At 29.1% G+C, this 14050-nt stretch overlaps 1 long non-coding RNA gene across 1 annotated transcript; it reads left to right on the forward strand.

Annotated features, from left to right (window-relative positions):
* Nucleotides 1-9333: 9333 nt before the first annotated feature.
* On the forward strand, nt 9334-10033 carry LOC113787195 (uncharacterized). Its single transcript, XR_003473677.2, has 2 exons — nt 9334-9488; nt 9694-10033. It is a non-coding gene; the product is annotated as an uncharacterized lncRNA (long non-coding RNA).
* The last annotated feature ends 4017 nt before the right edge of the window (nt 10034-14050 follow it).

Below are 14050 nucleotides of genomic sequence, written 5' to 3' on the forward strand. Positions count from 1 at the left end.
CGCTGTAATAGGCTTTTAAAAAATAAGTTAAGAAGACCTTTTATAGCGCTCTTTCAAAAAACGCTGTAATAGGCTTTTAAAAAATAAGTTAAGAAAGTCTTTTATAGTGCTCTTTCAAAGAGCGCTGTAATAGGCTATTAAAAATTAACTTATATTTTGAAAAAAATAATTACATTAAAATGAATAAATTTTTCACATGCTTTAAATTTTATTTATCATATATACATTAACAATGTAATTTCTATTTAATTTTCTTTTTACAACTTTACTATAACATTTTAAACTATGAACGTTTTATGTCTTTTGAAAATAATCTTAACGCATTTTATATATATAACATTACATATTTCATAATTAGATCAATATTATGAACTTGCTTTCTTTTAAATAAGTATTATTTGGTTACGGAAAAAAGTTACAATATTCGGAAAAACCTATTTTATAGCGCTTTTTTTAAGCCATTTACAGTGTTTTTTCAAAAAAATAAGCGCTGTAGCATCCAACGCTGTAAAAGATACAACAACGTTTTTTAAAATAAAAAAGCGCTATAAAATAGGTAGATATATTGCACGCTTGTTATACTCGTTTTACAGCGCTTTTTGAAAAAAGCGCGGTAAAAGGTGCATTTAATAGATGCATTATTATGCACCAATTACAGCGTTTTTTTGAAAAAGCGCTGTAAAATGTGCATTCAATAGATGCATTATTAAGCACCTATTACAACGCTTTTTTGAAAAAGCGATGTAAAAGGTGCATTCAATAGATGCATTATTATGCACCTATTACAACACTGTCTTTTAATTTTTTTTCCAAAATCTTTTTCATCCAGAATCAATTCACACAATCATTTCACAATCAGTACACAACAACAAAACTATATAACTTTATAATTTAACTTTATAACTTTACATATTTACACAATCAGTTCACAACATATTCATATACATATTCACATATTGACAATAACACATAACTATATACATATTCATATAACTACATATTCACAACTTTTCAAATGTACTCCTATTCATATTCATATAACTATCAGAACTACACAAAACAGAACTACCATATATTCATATAACTATCCCTTGCAGCATGTCATTTCCCAGCAAATCAAATAATTTTCATTTCAATCACACACTAACATCAGTCTTCCTAAAATTGTCAAAGTACTGTGCAATATAAAAATTGAACATAAATAAGTTAGAATCAAATATATACATAGTTTATATATGAAAATCAAATAATGAAAATATTGTACCGTTTCTGGGATTATAGTTTGAATCATATCAACAATCTCCTTCATGAATCGCAATATATAGTACCCACAGTTGATGTTGTTAGTTTGACGAGGGCACTATAAAATAAAACATATAAGTCAATAAATATTTTTGCATTGATAGCAATATAAGTTCAACATGGATTTTATTGAAACAAAAAACTAATAAATACAATACCTGAAAAATAGAAGAACAATAGGGTTACGGCGCAAAAATACGAACAAATAAGAACAACGCAGAAATACGAACGACTCGTAGGAGAGTAAGGTTCGCAGAAACAAAGATGGTTCGCAATGACAAGTAGAATGAAAAGGAAACAAGCGTATGAAGTTTACGTAATGAGGGTTAGTAACAAGACAATATTGTTCGTAGAGTTCCCAATGAGAAGGAGAATGAAGAGGAGGAGGAAACAAGCGTACGAAGTTTACGTAATGAAGAGGAAACTAAAGCGGTTTAGGGTTTAGAGATAATATTTTACTCAAATTAAAATGTTATCTTTTTTTATTGTAGTTATTTATTTTGTTATGGTTTATTATGTTAGTAAAATGTTATTTTCTAAAGAAATTGAAGTTTTTTTCCGAAACCAAATAATACTTATTTAAAAGAAAGCAAGTTCATAATATTGATCTAATTATGAAATATGTAATATTATATATATAAAATGCGTTAAGATTATTCTCAAAAGACATAAAACGTTAATATTTTAAAATGTTATAGTAGAGTTGTAAAAAAAAATTAAATAGAAATTACGTTGTTAATGCATATATGATAAATAAAATTTAAAGCATGTGAAAAATTTATTCATTTTAATGTAATTATTTTTAAAAAAATATAAGTTAATTTTTAATAGCCTATTACAGCACTATTTGAAAGAGCTTTGTAAAATACCTCCTTAACTTATTTTTTAAAAGCCTATTACAGCGCTCTTTGAAAGAGCGCTGTAAAAGGTCTCCTTAACTTATTTTTTAAAAGCCTATTACAGCGCTCTTTGAAAGAGCACTGTAAAAGGCCTCCTTAACTTATTTTTTAAAAGCCTATTACAGCGCTCTTTGAAAGAGCACTGTAAAAGACATCCTTAACTTATTTTTTAAAAGCCTAATACAGCGCTCTTTGAAAGAGCGTTGTAAATGGTCTCCTTAACTTATTTTTTAAAAGCCTATTACAGCGCTCTTTGAAAGAGCGCTGTAAAATGCCTCCTTAACTTATTTTTTAAAAGTCTATTACAGCGCTCTTTGAAAGAGCGCTGTAAAAGGCCTCCTTAACTTATTTTTCAAAAGCCTATTACAGCGCTCTTTAAAAGAGCGCTGTAAAATACATCTTTATCTTATTTTTTAAAAGCCTATTATAACACTCTTTGAAAGAGCGCTGTAAATGACCTTCTTAACTTACTTTTTAAAAGTCTATTGTAGTGCTCTTTGAAAGAGCGCTCTAAAAGACCTTCTTAACTTATTTTATAAAAGCCTACAACAACACTTGTCAAAAAAGCGCTGTTGTATCCTCCGTTATTTTAAAAAAATTCTACAACAGCGCTTGTATTTAATAAGCGTTGTAAAAGACGCACTGTAAAATATCATTTTTGGCGTAGTGAGAAATGCTAATTCATTCTAACTTTCTCTCAATGTGGTTACAAATTCATATTTATAGTAAAATTATCTCTAAACCTAAATAAGTCATTAGTGACACCATTCTCTAGGCCATATTGGTCTTACATAATATTTTTCTAAAATAAACTAAATGCAAGGAAACAAAGTATATTCACTTGCATATTACATCAACAAAATCTATATTAAAACTATTGCAATTCCAAATTAAAACAAATTAAGAATTATTACAAACCAAATGAAAATAAATAAAGTTCATCCTAATTTATTAAAATATGGATCATCTTCATGCTCTTGAGATCCTTATCATTCTCTCTTTCTTGAAGAAATTCGACCACAAATTTAAGCTTCATTATACCGTACATAAAGAAAGAATCCAAATTAACCAAAAGCTCATCATTTCCACTGAGGTCAAATGAAAATTTGGAATAAGTCGATGAAACATATTTCTATCTCGAACAATTAACATCTCATCACATTTATGGTCAAGGTAGGAAATTCTAAAGACGGGGATATAATTATTCCTTTTGAAGTTGATATTCATGACTAAATATACCTTCTTTTGATTGAAATTTGTGGTAAACCATATGTTATTTTGTATTTGTAAAGGCTTCAAAGCAAGTTGAGTCTTATGAAGATTCTCTTCATCACAAACATATGGGGACTTAATAATTTTCTTGCAAATATCATTTTGGGAAAACCTTGACCAATCACCTTCAAGAACTAACATTGCTTCATTCACTTCACTCACTTGTTTAAATAGACTTTCATTTGTACCATCATCTTTCTCTTTGCTTTTAAAGTCAATGTATTGATGACATTCCTCCTTTAGAGACACTTCTTCAAGCACTTGCACAAGAGAATTATCAAAATTAGACAAATAGTTGCAGTCAATTTCTTGCATTTGTCTCTCAAATGTTTCTCATTTTCTTCTTTCTTTTCTTTAATTTTCTTTTTCTCTCTCAAGGCTAACTTATCTTCTTCTTCTTTCTCTTTCTTTTCTTTGATTTTCTCTTTCTCTCTCAAAGCTAGTTTCTCTACTTTTCTTGTCTCTTTTGCTATCCATTTTCATAAAGATATTCAACATATTCCAGATTCAATACAAAATTTCTAATATATTCATGATATGATATACTTTGTTTTTTTTCTTTTCTTGATCCTCATTTTTATATTCTACATGGTTTTTCTCTTTTGCACACCTCATATTATCCCTCTCAAAATCTCTAAGCCTCCTTACTTTTTCTCTATTTCTCCTTTCATACATCATTTCATCCTCACCATAATCTCTATATTTTCTTTCTTTTTCTCTATCTTTTCTTTCATACCTCATTTCATCCTCATCATAATGCTCTTATCATGCTTCATTTCTTTCTCATCATGACCTTTATATTTTCTTCTCTCCTCATGAAATCTACTTCTACTTTTTCCCTTGATTTTGAACCATCTTCATAAGCTCTTCTCTCAAGGCATTCATTTGAGTATTCCAAATTTTTGTAAAATGATCCATATGAAAAGTAGTCCTAGGAGAAAGGGGATTTGGTTCACTCCCACTCATGATGTCAACAACAAGTACCACAATAATCAAGTAAATGAAAAAAACACGTTAAGAAAATAAAAATAACGCCATCACCATTCACTAAGTGTTTACACTCAAGAAATGTATCACTCATGTATATGACTCAATGATGACCTTGTTTTTTTAATGATGTGCATTCTTGTCTTTTTCCACTCAAACTCCTATCTCAAATTCTTAAAAAGAACCCAAGCAAGAATTGAAACACAATGTAACAAGTCCACAAAATATATCACCACAAGAGTTTCAAGAAGGAAAACTCTAAGACAAAACTAAGAGAATTTAAAATGATAAACAAGAAAAACTAAGTAAATGGAGACACACTCAAATAGATTATCAAAGAAATAACAAAGATTATAACTAAATGACTAAGTGATCCAAATATATGAATTGACATATATGTGGGAGGTAAAGTACTAAGATAAAACTTGCAGTGCCTGATAAAGACAATAATGATTGATGTATCAAAGTGAACCAATTCGGGATTATTGTTTTTTTTTTTAATGTATTTTTTTTCAATAAGTGCTTATGTGCAGAATCACTTTTTCGCACATATTATCTTTTCATATTAATCTTCTCATTTTTCTAACCAATTTAGGCTTTTGAATTTCCAGAATCAGACACATATGGAAGCAATAATAGCAAAAACAAATTTACAAATGAAATTTTGGATCAAAGAGCGTTGCAAGTGAAGATGATGAAATCCATTATTTTTTCTGCGAAATATTATTTTTCCAACAATTCCAAATTTCAAATTTCACACCAAATGAAGCAAACAATCATCAAATTAAACCTACTCGCACATATTATAACACTTATAATCAACTAGCAACTCAAGATTACAAAAAAAAAAGATCAAGTTTCAAGAAATTAATCTAAAACTTCAAATTTTCCAAGAAGTTCAAAATCATGAAAACATAAATTAAGAACAAATATTACCTCTTGGCAACAAACTATGAATACCAAATGATGTTACATTAGATTGAAGATCTAACTAAGTGATTTCTTCAAATAGAATGACAAAATATTAAATGGAAAATAAAGAAATAAAGATGAATTAGGTTGAGAAGACGAAGAAGGGGCCACAATCAAGGATGATTGATAAGTCAATGGATAATTACCAAAATGGTAAGGAAATCATTGATAAGATGCAAACAAGTTCTAATCCAAGACTTAAAGAAGAGACCCAACTCACTCACAATTCTCATTAGAGAAATTATAATTCATTCCAACTGACTTTCAATGTGGTTACAAATTCATATTTACAGTAAAATTATCTCTATACCTAAATAAGTGATACCATTCTCAAGGCCCATATTGGACTTACATCATGTTTTTCTAAAATAAACGAAATGTAAGGAAGCAAAGTATCTTCACTTACATATAACCTCAACTAAATCTATATTAAAACTGTTACAATTCCAAATTGAAGCAAACTAAGAATTATTACAAACCAAATGAAAATAAATAAAATTCATCCTAATTTATTAAAATATAGATCATCTTCATGCTCTTGAGATCCTTATCAGGACCTTGTTGGAATTGTGAATTTCTCCGTGCGTGCATGGCCTTGAGTTCGTATAACATCCCAAATTTTATAATAAACTACTTTATTATTGAAATAGGATGTTAAAGAATTAATTTGGTATTAAAAGTGTTTTAGGATATATATTAATTAATTTTATGATTAATTTTCTGTATATGTAGGTTTTCTTTGGTTTGATAATTGTATATATATTTAAGTTAATGAGTAATCTAAATTGTAAATATTTATGTTTAATTAGATTGAAATTAGTTATGTTTTGAGTAATTATGAAAGTAATGTGATGCCATTCATTAGTGTGATGCATAAATAATTTAGTTTTTTTACAAATATGATATTCAGTTGCAAAGTTCACGTATTGAGATAAGTTTTTGTTTGTTTTGTTTTTAATAAAATAAGAATGCTGGGTTTAGAGTGTCACATTAGTTGGTACTGGAGTAGGTATTCTCAATCACGCCGAGTAGGATATGTTAAATATAAGACCCACATTTTTTTCATTAGCGTCCATTTCGAGGACGAAACTATTCAAGGTAAGTAGAATGTAACATTTTATTTTATTTTTATATCTTACCTTACTATGAGTTTGATATAAATATTCTGTAAATTGTTGGTGATAATTACTATTGTATTGTGTTATTTTAATTTTTGGTAATAATAATAATAATAATAATAATAATAATAATAATAATAATAATAATAAAAGGGAACGTTAAAAACAAATTTTATGGTTTAGACTGAAATAACACATTTTCCATTTAATATCACGTTATCCATTTAATACCATCTCAATTAATAACACGTTCCCCATTTCTTATGATAAAAAGTAATAAAACAAAACTGACTGAAATAAAACAAAAACGGGTGTAGGAGACAAAAATGAAAGAAATTCAAAAACTAAATGAGTTACTGATTTATCCCCTCGAGTGTAGCACATTTTGAGCAAAGACCGCGTGAGGAGTTTAATAACGACACTCTTATTGGTAAGGACATCACTCCATCTGCTTTCCTATTTGAATTATATGTGATATAAATGTACTGTGATGTTATTTATTGGTTTTGTTTGTGTGTTATATTCAAAATAAATATTAATAATTGTTGTGTTTGACATGTTCAAAGTGTGAAAAATAAATGTTATGTGATATGTTGTTATAATGGTTGTGTTGAACATATTCAAAGAGTGAAGAATAAATGTTATGTGATATGTTGTTATAATGGTTGTGTTGAACATATTCAAAGTGTGAAGAATAAATGTTATGTGATATGTCGTTAATAAGTTAGTATCGCATTATATTTTATTAGAGTGTCCACATTCATGCATTCATTCATAATTGTGTGATGGTGCGTTCATAATTGATTGGAGCCCATAAATCCTTGCAGAGACGTTAAGTTAGTGGTGTTGCTTGGAAGGACCCACGAAGCCCTTGCGGGGGAGGCGATATTCCGAAATCATTACATTGACATATAGATTAAGCAATAAGGTCTGTTGGATATGTATTAATTAAAGTGTGACTAGTGTTTTATAAAGATAACAAATACATTGTATCTCCTGGTTTTGGGTGAATTGACTTTATTAAATATGTGATATTGTACTTCTATATATTATTGTTGTTGTACCTCTTGGTCGTTTGGATGGATGAATTAATGTTATTAATTACGTAGATATTGTAGTACTGTTATATTTTCGTTGTTATTGTACTTTAGTGCGTGGTGATTTTTAACTGTTAAATGAAGTACATGTTTATTTGTATTTTTGCTATAACAACTAAATATGGATGCATATTTTCTATGTGTTTGTTATTTGGAGATGACCCTTACATTTGACAAGACGTTACATATAGTGCTAATTGAGCGAATAATGTTACGGTCAACCTAATAGGAGAAATGCGTTGAAGTACAATAGCTTGCAGTTGGAGGCTCTGAGATACTTTTGTTCCGTTATTAGACTTGTTGAGTTAGTTTACCACAAGTCCAAAGTTTATGACCAACTAGGATTTATGTTTGGGTAGTAAAATATCAATAGTTTTGGCTATAGGAGTCTCTTTTGTTTAACGTATTAAATTTACTTTTAGTGATTGTAAATATTTTGATTCTTTATTTTTGAAAATATAACTAAAAATATGATTAATTGATTTTAAAATAAATGAATATTTAAAATAATTATAAATAAATAAATAAAAACGAATTTGTATTTTTATATTTATAATTTCGTTAGTTAATATCCCGTAAAAACGAGATGTTACATTAAATGTCTTGAATCGTGGGTCTGATGTTTTGTGAGTTAGTTGTATTTTGAGTATCTATACATGAGAGTCTAAATGTTCAGTGTATAGATACATGATTCATGAATTTGTTTGGATTATTAACATGTTACTAAAATTGATAAAGTGAGTGTAGTAATTAGAAGTTAGAAAATTCAATATTTTTGCAAACCCAATATATCTTGTCGTGGGATGGGGATTATTCGCAGTGTTGGGAGCATTTCATCCGAAGACACTCCAACGTTCTATTTGTGAAACTTAACCTAATTATACAACAAAAATGCGCGTGGGAACATTAGAGAAAAAAAACACATCACAAGCATACAAGAGAAACATATACCATACTACATATACCATGATTTTACACCCAACATTTGCATGATTTTGTTATAAAACTAAGTGTCAGAGAAATAATATTATGCCTAGCTTGAAAATTGACTTTATTTTACAATAATAAAACTACCGACTTAATATTAATTATCAAATATTTTTTGACTTAAACGCCATAGTCACATGTACAACAATTCAAACGACACACTTCAATTCCACCAACACCACATTGAGAAAATGAGCATTCAATTCCACCAACACCACATTGAGAAAATGAGCAGTCATGGTCAAAGTTGCACACGAGGCTTATTAAACAACCGTAACTTACGAGAAATTGGGAAAAGAAAAGAATAATACCTGTAATAAATAAGAGAATTTTAAACATTTCCTCCTACTTTGTATATAAGAAATAAAAAATTGTTGATCACTTTTTACAGTAAAATTCCATTCTTTATGTACTACAGTTAAATAGTTTTTAGCTTTAATGGAGTAATCAAGAAACTTTCCTAAAACTATAATCATCATAAAATAACTATTAAATATATTAAAATATCGTATTTGTCTCTTTAACACTCAATTTGATCACTTGATCTTAGTTACTTTAACCTCTCATCATTGTTTCAATATTTTATTATTTTTTATTTCTATGTTAACCTTTCACGATATACAAGGGCAACGTAATACCAAAAGAACAACAAAAAGTTTTGAAAGGGCACAAAAGGTACTAGTTAGAATATGTAAATTATATTGTTGTCTAAATTAAAATTAAGTCGAGCAATTGACTAAACACTGTTAGACTGATTCATTTTTGATACAAATTATGTTGACGAAGGAATTTTGTCCCTTAATGTTGTATTCCCAAACTCCTCCAAAGAATGTTACGTACAATGTTAGAATTTTGTGAGTTATCAAAATAAAAAATGTATAAGTAATATAAGCATAAAAGTAATGGATGAAAATAAATAGCAAATATACTTGTTTCATTAATTTTATTTTTAACATGAAGATTACATGTGGTATTTATTGACAAAGTTTACCTTACTAGCCAAGGCATAGGGTCCTACAAATTTTACTCTAATTCTACCTCATTGGTCTATTTTTGCAGGTAATGCATGTTTTCATCTTGTTGGGTATTTGTAGCACCATACGATGGACTGTATTCTCCTATTTTGAGGTGACTTGAGTTCACCTATCCTCATGTTTATTTCCACGTCGCCTCTCTGCAAATGTAGTCGCTCATAGTTAATGGCGCTATAAACATATAATACGAACTTTAGTTCATAATTATCAACATATAAGTGTTGAAATCATTTTCTGAAAACAATATCACCCCTGTAAACCTTGTGGAACTGAGAAAGACTCGCCTATTTTGTAATCTTCTATTATTAGCTCGATTGACCATTACATCGGCTAACATAAATTTGGCTATGATAAATTTTTCTTTATGTGTGCTCTACAAACAACTTATAATACTTTTGATGTAAAAATATTTCCCCTTGCATTGCATTAGCCGTTGTACTGATATGAAAGGTGATGCAATGCAAATAGTAATCACGACGTGAACATCGTAACTACTGTATCATAAATTATAAAACTAACCACTGGAAACCCCTCTCTAGCTCATGAATGGGAGAAAATCAGTTGAGTTTCTTGCTGATTCAATTACTTCAACGGTTATATCTGATTTCCTTTTACTTGATCTTAGCAATTAAATCATTCCTCATCATTAAACCACTTCTATAAATAGTCTTAGCCAAACCTGAATTTCTTACTTTGCTATTATTCTTAATATTTTGTCCTTGTAATCCTAACTTCTCTAATTCTTTCTTCAATTTCTCCCATTATTTCTAAATCTAATCTTCAAAACCCTCCATAGCTCTTGAAGGAGTTAAGTACCATCGTACATTCACTCTCATTAGCACTTGACCTAACCATTGACTTAATGCATGGGTTCTGCTTTTGACTCCCATGAAAAGGAAAAAGTTACTAATTTCAAATGGTGAGAAACGGGTGCAAGAAGATTGTGAATAACAATGTTGGTCAAAGGGGTTAGGCAGTTAGGCCAAACTTGTTGTTTACACAAATATAAATAACTTCGTACCTGAGATTTGCAAACATTTGAATTTAGTGTTATCCGAATTCCTCTTAGCTGAAGTAAGGTTAGATTAAAGAAGTAGTCGAATACGAGTCTATCGATTCTTTATGAAGTCTACTAAAGCCCACAAAGGTCGTAAAGACGTAAGAATTAGTCAAAGCTCATTGGAACTTATACTTTGGTAGTTGTACTCATGTTCCATGTTTTTAGTGCCATTAACATGACTTAACAACTAAAACAAATGTGTTTATTTGAGGAAAAAAGCACGTGCAAATATTCACAACTGAAAATCCCGTAAAAATAAGAAAAATTAGCTAACAACCATTGAAAACTTCAATTCCATGGATCACGATTATGTTTGGAGAATGCTCTTACGTTCTAATAATAATATTTGACTATAGATCAATCGTCATCATCAACATCACCGAGAGAATACCAACGAAGATCTAATAACCCTCCACCAATGTCAAGAATGCAACCTAAAGTTGCATACACGAGAAGAATGTGTTGAATTTTGTTTGACTAAATTGATAACTTTTTCATTATTTGATTAAACTGGTTCAGACTTGATCATTTACTTGGAGTAGAAGCAATAAAAAAACTAAAAAGTGCAGGAATAAAGTGACACAAGTAATTTATCCTAATTCACCACTAACTTGGCTACATCTAGTCTCTTCACTCATAAGGATTTAATCAACTACTTCAACAATTTGAATCACAAAGCATCTGACCCTCAAAGCATGTCTTCTCAAACAGTTTAACAACCCATATTTTGAGGAACACACACACCTTGACTCTACTAGCAAGTCTTCCCCCACAATCTAACAACCCCATATATTTGAAGGCACACTAACACGACTATCGAATTTGAATACAAAGGTTTGGAACTTGAGTAGTTGCTTCTAAAAAGTTGATTATACCAATGACTATCACACTCTAAGAAAAGCACATAGAAAATATTTCTCACTTGAACAAGTGTTTCTCTTTTTGAACTCTAAGATGAATTTGAAATTTTGAGCTTGAGTTCTTCTATTCTTTTCTAATTTTTCAATGATCTTTTTCTTCAACGTTGAGTATCTATTTATAGATAAAATTAGGATTTCAATTTAGTCATTGTTTAATTCTGAATTGTATCTTCATTCTTAGCTTGTTCAACAATGATCTTATTCGAAAATAATTTTGAACAAGATGCTTTTTGATAACTTTTTCTTTAACCAATTTTTAATTTCTAAAATCCAATATGAGAAGTTCTTCTAGATTGATTTTGTTCATGTTTTGTTCAGATTGAGCTTGTAAATTCTTTAGATTGATAATGTTCGTATTTTGTTAAAATTGAGTTTGTAAGTTCTTGAGATTGATACTATTCGTATATTGTAAAGAATGAGTTTGTAAATTATTCAAATTGATACTATTCATATTTTGTTAACATTGAAATTATAAACTCTTCAAATTGATATTGTTAAGATTGTTAACATTGAGCTCTTCATATTTTGTTAACATTAAACTCTTCATATTTTGTTAACATTGAGCTTATAATCTCTTCATATTTTGTTCGTATTTTGTAAGATTGACTTCGCAAATTCTTCAGATGAAACTTCCTTCCTTATGCTTGTTTTGATCTAGGCGGGAAGATAATGTCGGATTCGTTCTTGAACTTTCATATCTAGGAATATGACTAAGTCCAATTTAGTATTTTGTCCTTAATCAAAATCTGAATTATATATTTGCAAATAATAAATGTATCTTCTTGTGAGTGTTTTTTCTTGTAAACAATTCTAGATCATATGTTTTTGTAAATAATTCATATCTTTTTGTGATAAATCTTGATTAAATCTTCTTGTAAATAGTTCATATATTCTTGGGATAAATCTTGATCAAATCTTCTTCTAAATAATTCATATCTTCTTGTAGATAAATCTTGATGAAATAAATCTTCTTGTAAATAATTCATATCTTCTTGCAAATAATTCATATTCTTTTGTGATAAATCTTGATCAAATCTTCTTATAAATATTTTGTATCTTATTGTGATATGTTGATCATATCTTCTTCAAATCTTAACTATATCTTTTTTTTTTTTTTTAACTTGGTCAAAAAATTTCTTCAATTATAAATCTAAATCAAATATGTTTTTAGATTATTTTCAAAAACACGAATCGTCTTTCATATTATGTGAAGTCAAATATACTGTTCTCATAAAATACTTTTGTTAGCATCAAACTTTTAGTATAAAACCAACTTGATTCCAACAATATCCCCCTTTTTGATGATGTCAAAATTTTATTTTTGATAACATTTTTCTTTTAAATACTTTGACCTCCTTAGTTAAAGCTCCCCCTATGTATAAGTATTTTTTCTCGCCACATTGTCAAACATCGTTCTCCCCCTTTTGTCATCAGACAAAAAGACTTGAAAGTGAAACTTGACTTAAAAAGACTTTTTTTTAATAGAATAAAAATAAAATAAACATAAAACATATAATTTATCCTAAATATGAAACAAAACTACTATAAGATTGACACAACAACAATTAGGTAAAAGAATAGGGTTTAGTGATGTCAGCCCATTGATGTTTAATGTCTACAAACTAGATATGAACAAAGTCCCTAATGAAATAGTGTTTGATTTCTTTGTTTTTAGCTCTAAAATGAAGTATAGGGTTTTTGGTTAAGCAAATGACAGATGTTTTCACAATAAATAGGAGTGTTGATTTTTAGGATTTTGTAGTCTTCTAGTTGATGTTTCATCCAAAGTAGTTGAGAACTACAGTCAGCTGCTGAAATTTACTCAATTTCTGTTGTTGACATGACAATTATGCAATGTCTCTTACTTGACCAAGAGATTAAGTTGTCACAAAAAAATGTGCAGTTTACACTTGTGCTTCTTCTCATAAGTTTATCTCAGGTATAATCAGAATCACAATACCCACTTAGTTTGTGCTAAGAAGATTTCTTGTAGAACAAGGTAATGTTGGTAGTGCCTTTTAGATATCTAAGGATTCTCTAAATAACAGTGAAATGTGATTCTCTAGGGTCAACTTGAAATCTTGCAAATACACATACACTAAACATGATGTCATTAGCTTGACGCCTCAACTATTGTCAAGGTGTATTATATGACACAAAGAACACATCATCTTTCTCACCAAGGGGTACATATTTCAAGTGAGGTGGCAATTGCTTGAGTTCAACCAGTGGCGTCTCTTTCTTTTTCTCTACATATTCGTCTTCATTCCCTTTCAACTCCTCCCATATAGTATGGAAGCGGGAGGAGTGAGACGGTGATGCTTCTAACATGAATAAAACATCTTTTACTCTTGGATTTTCACTATCTTTAACAATATCTTAAGGTAGGCATAACACTCTTT

This window comes from Cicer arietinum, chromosome 1, assembly GCF_000331145.2.
Source record: "Cicer arietinum cultivar CDC Frontier isolate Library 1 chromosome 1, Cicar.CDCFrontier_v2.0, whole genome shotgun sequence".
Classification (NCBI taxonomy): domain Eukaryota; kingdom Viridiplantae; phylum Streptophyta; class Magnoliopsida; order Fabales; family Fabaceae; genus Cicer; species Cicer arietinum.